This window comes from Kogia breviceps, chromosome 11, assembly GCF_026419965.1.
Source record: "Kogia breviceps isolate mKogBre1 chromosome 11, mKogBre1 haplotype 1, whole genome shotgun sequence".
In the NCBI taxonomy this organism is placed as follows: domain Eukaryota; kingdom Metazoa; phylum Chordata; class Mammalia; order Artiodactyla; family Physeteridae; genus Kogia; species Kogia breviceps.
In genome coordinates, this window is record NC_081320.1 from 44,567,222 (window position 1) to 44,572,789 (window position 5,568).

A 5,568-nucleotide genomic window follows, 5' to 3' on the forward strand; every position below is an offset into this window, starting at 1 on the left:
TAGCAGCTCTATTTGTAATCATCTCCAACTGGGAACTCCCTCAAAGCCCATCGACAGAAGAATGAATAAACAAATAGTGGTATATTCATACAATAAAATACTATTAAGCAGAGTAAAACAATAACAGTAGCTACACATAAGCACCTGGGTGAATCTTAAAAACATATTGTTGAGTAGAAGAGGCCAGATCCACAAGAATATATATTAGCTTTTTTCCCAATGGGTTTGCCGCGAGGACACAGGTGTCCTAAAAACCTAAGCAAAAATGGGAAAGGAGAAGACCCACATTAACATCATTGTCATTGGACACGTAGATTCGGGGAAGTCTACCACTACTGGCCATCTGACCTACACATGTGGTAGGATAGACAAGAGAACCATTGAAAAGTTCGAGAAGGAGGCTGCCGAGATGGGAAAGGGCTCCTTCAAGTATGCCTGGGTCTTGGACAAACTGAAAGCTGAACGTGAGCGTGGTATCACCATTGATATCTCCCTATGGAAATTCGAGACCAGCAAGTACTATGTGACCACCATTGATGCCCCAGGACACAGAGACTTCATCAAAAACATGATTACAGGCACATGCCAGGCTGACTGTGCTGTCCTGATTGTTGCTGCTGCTGTTGGTGAATTTGAAGCAGGTATTTCCAATAATGGGCAGACCTGTGAGCATGCCCTTCTGGCCTACACTCTGGCCACACTCTGGGTGTGAAACGACTAATGGTTGGAGTTAACAAAATGGATTCCACTGAGCCACCCTACAGTCAGAAGAGATAGGAGGAAATTGTTAAGGAAGTCAGCACCTACGTTAAGAAAATTGGCTACAAAACCGACACAGTAGCATTTGTGCTAATTTCTGGCTGGAATGGTGTCAACATTCAACCATTCCAACATGCTGGAGCCAAGTGCTAACATGCCTTGGTTCAAGGGATGGAAAGTCACCTGTAAAGATGGCAATGCCAGTAGAACCACACTGCTTGAAGCTCTGGATTGCATCCTGCCACCAACTTGACCAACTGACAAGCCCTTGTGTTTGCCCCTCCAGGACGTCTACAAGATTGGTGGTATTGGCACTGTCCCTGTGGGTCAAGTGGAGACTGGTGTTTTCAAACATGGCATGGTGGTCATCTTTGCTCCGGTCAAAGTGACAACTGAAGTGAAGTCTGTTGAAATGCACCATGAAGCTTTGAGTGAAGTCCTTCCTGGGGACAATGTGGGCTTCAATGTCAAGAATGTGTCTGTCAAAGATGTTTGTCATGACAATGTGGCTGGTGACAGCAAAAATGACCCACCAATGGAAGCAGCTGTCTTCACAGTTCAGGTGATTATCTTGAACCATCCAGGCCAAAGCAGTGATGGATATGCATGTGTGTTGGATTGTCACACAGCTCACATTGCTTGCAAGTTCACTGAGCTGAAGGAGAACACTGATCGCCGTTCTGGGAAAAAGCTGGAAGATGGCCCCAAATTCTTGAAATCTGGTGATGCTGCCATTGTTGATATGGTTCCTGGCAAACCCATGTGCGTTGAGAGCTTCTCTGACTCTCCTCCTCTGAGCCGTTGTGCTATTCATGACATGAGACAGACGGTTGCTGTGAGTGTCATCAAAGAAGTGGACGAGAAGGCAGCTGGAGCTGGCAAGGTCACCAAGTCTACCCAGAAAGCTCAGAAGGCTAAATGAATATTATCCTCAATACCTGCCACCCCATTCTTAAACAGTGGTGGAAGAACGGTCTCAGAACTGTTTGTCTCAATTGGCCATTTAAGTCTAATAGCAAAAGACTGGTTAATGATAACAATGCATTGTAAAACCTTCAGAAGGAAAGGAGAATGTTTTGTGGACATTTTTTTTTTTTCTGGTACGCGGGCCTCTCACTGCTGTGGCCTCTCCCACCACAGAGCATGGGCTCCGGATGCACAGGCTCAGCGGCCATGGTTCACAGGTCCAGCCGCTCCGCGGCACGTGGGATCTTCCCAGACCAGGGCATGAACCCGTGTCCCCTGCATTGGCGGGTGGACTCCCAACATTATTAAGGTATAATATCTTCTTCCTTACTTTAATGGTAATTAAAGTATGATACTGGATCTTTATAATGGCAAAAAAAAAAATCTAGCTATTCATGATATAGTAAGCCTTTCTGGTTTTTGTTTTGATTTTGTTTTGTTTAGTCAGAAATCAATTTTGCTAAATGGTATTTAAGTATCTATTGAGATGATTATATTGTTTTTCTCCTTTGATTTATTAATATAGTGTCATATTAATACAACTCCAAATAATGAGCCATACTTGCATTTTTTATATCTTTATTGGAGTATAACTGCTTTACAATGTTGTGTTAGTTTTTGCTGTATAACAAAGTGGATCAAAGTGAAGCAGCTATATGTATACATATATCCCCATATCCACTCCTTTGTAAGCCTCCCTCCCACCCTCCCTATCCCACCCCTCTAGATTGTCACAAAGCACCGAGCTGATCTCCTTGTGCTATGCAGCAGCTTCCCACTAGTCATCCATTTTACATTTGGTAGTGTATATATGTCAGTGCTACTCTCTCACTTCATCCCAGCTTCCCCTCCCCCACCATGTCCTCAAGTCCGTTCTCTATATCTGCGTCTTTATTCCTGCCCTGCCACTAGGTTCATCAGTTCCATTTTTTTAGATTCCATGTATATGCATTAGCCTATGATATTTGTTTTTTTCTTTCTGACTTACTTCACTCTGTATGGCAGACTCTCGGTCCATCCACCTCATTACAAATAACTCAATTTCGTTCTTTTTTATGGCTAAGTAATATTCCATTGTGTATATGTGCCTCATCTTCTTTATCCATTCATTTGCTGATTTAGGTTGCTTCCATGTCCTGGCTATTGTAAATAGTGCTACAATGAACATTGTGGTACATGAGTCTTTTTGAATTATGGTTTTCTCAGGGTATATGCCCAGTATCTACTTGCATTTCTGGCATGAGCCTGATTTGACTGGGGTGTGTTTTTTGTTACAGCTGGTAGAAAAATTATGTCTCTATGGATCTGCCTAATCTGGACATTTCATACAAATGGAATTGTACGATACAGGCATACCTCATTTTATTGTGCTTCACTTTATTGTGCTTCACAGATATTGTGTTTTTTATAAATTGAAGGTCTCTGCCAACCCTGCATCAAGCAAGTCTATTGTTGCCATTTTTCCAACAGCAGTATTTCTTAATTAAGGCTGTTTTTTTAGTATTTGTTTTTTTTAGACATAATGCTATTGCACACTTATTAGACTACAGTACTGTGTAAACATAATTTTTAAGTGCACTGGGAAACCAAAAAATTCCTGTGACTCACTTTATTGCAGTAGTCTGCAACTGAACCTGCAGTATCTCCAGGGTATGCCTGTATGTGGACTTTTGTACATGGCTTCTTTCACTAAGCATGTTTTCAAGATTCCTCCACTTTGTATCATGTATCAGTACATCATTCCTTTTTTATGGCTGAATGATATTCCATTGTATGGCTATACCACACATAAATGATTTTGTGGCATCTACTAAGTTCATGCTCACATCATCCTTCTAGTTAGTAGAATTCTTGATATTCTGGTGTTAAAATATCCTTTCAATCCTGGGTCATGATAATTATTCTTTTAATGAATTGCAAGATTCAATTTGCTAGTATTTTATTTAGAATCTAGGTATCATTTTATAAATGAGCTTATTATTTTAAATTTCTTCTGCTTTTAAATTTAGTTCTGATATAAGAGTTATGCTAGCACAGGAAGAGTTGGATAAGGTAGGAAATATTTTTTCCTTAAAAGTTTCATAGAATCTAATCATAGAGTTATAGGATCTGGTCTCTTTTAGGAAGTAGATCTTTGGCTACCATTTCAGTTTCTTCTATGGATACTATTCTATTTCTTCTTGGGCCAGTCTAACAGACAAACAGTGAAGTTTATGAAACAGCTTGATGACATTTCACAAAGCAACACTCAGGTCAAGAAATACAAAATTGCCAATATTCCAGAAATCCCAAAAGTGATTCCCCCTAATCACTACTCCTTTTCTTTTTAAAGATAATTATTACCTTAACTTCTGTGATAGTTATTTCCTTGTTTTTCATTGTAGTTTTTCTAATAAGCATGGAACCCTAAGCAGTATAGTTTGGTTTGACCTGTATTTAAACTTTATATAAATGGAATTGTATAATATATATTCTTTTTTTCTCATTAAACTTTTACAATGGGTCTCAAATTCTGTGAGAGATTTTTGGTCAAGTTGTTTCCATTAAAAAGTACAGATTTTAAAAGCTAATAACTTAAAACTGCCACAAACAAAACAAATGGTCCGGGCTTCCCTGGTGGCACAGTGGTTGGGAAATCTGAGAACACTACTCTGTGAATTAAGCCTAGGTTAGCTTGCTGGATGGTGAGACACATGCGTCAAGTCATTGACATTACCCAAACTGACACAGAACAAACTCCCAGACCCATGAGGCCATCCCAGACTACCTAGGCCAGCTGAGGTGCCAATTGACTGCAGAGATAAACTGAACTGGCCTAGACCAGAAGGACACCAGTTGATCTGCAGAGTCTTGAGGAATAACACATGCTTGTTGTTTTAAGCCACTATGGTTTGGGGTGTTTTGTTATGCAGCAAAAGCTGACTGATACAGAAATTATAAGTGAACTTATTAAAGTGGTCAGCTACTTTTTTACAATTAATGTACAAAATTGACAAATGGTTAGAAAATATAATGGAGGAAAGATTCCATTTACAACAGCAACACTACCACCAATATACCTGAAAATAAACGTAACCAGAAATAGACAGGACCTATATAAAGAAAATGTAAAATCTCTATTAGGGAATATTAATTCTTGCTAAATTAATCTGTAAACTCAATGTGATCTCAATCAAAATGTCAAAAAAATGTAAACATTAGAAAATGTTAATGGGTTCATTAGTAGAAATAAACAAGAAAACTATCTGAATGGAAAGATATTGGGGGGGGCGGTCAGATTAGATATTTTATTGCATTTTGAAGTTATAAGAATTAAAAACAGTTTCATTCCAGAAAAATGTAGAGACCAACAGAATAAAATAGAGAATCCAGAACAGACTAAAATACACATGATTTTAGTAAATGGTAATGGTGACATTTCCAATTCATGAAAGGAAAGATAGATTATTTTTTTAAATGTTGGGACTAGTTGGGGGAATAAATTCAAGCTGTATAACCCCACTTCTTTTATCAAAGTAAATTCCAGAAGGAATGTAATGTAAAATGTTAAAATGAAACTATAAAGGTACTAGTAGTAAAGAAGCCAGATACAAAAGGTCACATTTTGTATGGTTACATTTATGTGAAATGCCCTGGGAATCCATAGAGAAAGAAAGTAGATTAGTTGTTGCCAGGGGTGGGGGGCAGACAGGGAAATGGTGAGTGACTGCTTAATGGATATGAGTTTCCTTTCGGGGTGATGAAAAATTTGTAAAATTAAATAGTGGCAATGGTTACACAACTGTGAAAATACTAAAAATCACTGAATTGTATACTTTAAAAGGGTCAATTTTATGGTACGTG

At 38.8% G+C, this 5,568-nt stretch overlaps 1 pseudogene; it reads left to right on the forward strand.

Annotated features, from left to right (window-relative positions):
* Window positions 1-265: 265 nt before the first annotated feature.
* LOC131765855 (elongation factor 1-alpha 1 pseudogene) lies at window positions 266-1,714 on the forward strand (annotated as a pseudogene).
* Window positions 1,715-5,568: the final 3,854 nt, after the last annotated feature.